Source organism: Phaethon lepturus, unplaced genomic scaffold (genome assembly GCF_000687285.1).
Source record: "Phaethon lepturus isolate BGI_N335 unplaced genomic scaffold, ASM68728v1 scaffold45405, whole genome shotgun sequence".
Taxonomy (NCBI): Eukaryota; Metazoa; Chordata; class Aves; order Phaethontiformes; family Phaethontidae; genus Phaethon; species Phaethon lepturus.
In genome coordinates, this window is record NW_010543463.1 from 21,942 (window position 1) to 22,373 (window position 432).

Consider the following 432-nt stretch of genomic DNA (forward strand, 5'->3'; position numbering starts at 1 on the left):
CGTGCGGGGGCACGGTTTTAGCCTCTTCTCCCAGTGCAGCGGGGGTGGGAGCAGCTGGGAGGTGATGGCGAAAGGGTGGTCAGAAAGGTTGGAATCGGGATTTCCTTTCATTTTCTGTCGACTGTGGCACCCCAAGCAGCAAAAAGGTCCTCGCTGTGGTTGAGCCTGGCCCTTGGACCGCCCTGTATTAAGTAAGCCTCTGAGATGGACACTCAGCCCTTTGCCAGGACCACGGTCCCCTTAGCCGCTGCGTGGAGAGGAAGAGGCTGGTGCCCATGATCTCTCTCTCGCAGCATTCGTCGCCTTTCCCCCCAGGATCACCAGTGGGTGACCCAGATTCCCTTGTTGCTTTTTAATTGGACTTCGGCTCGCATCTGTGCAAGCCGCTGACTGTTGTACAGCGGAAAAGCCTTTTCCATCTCCAGCCAACGC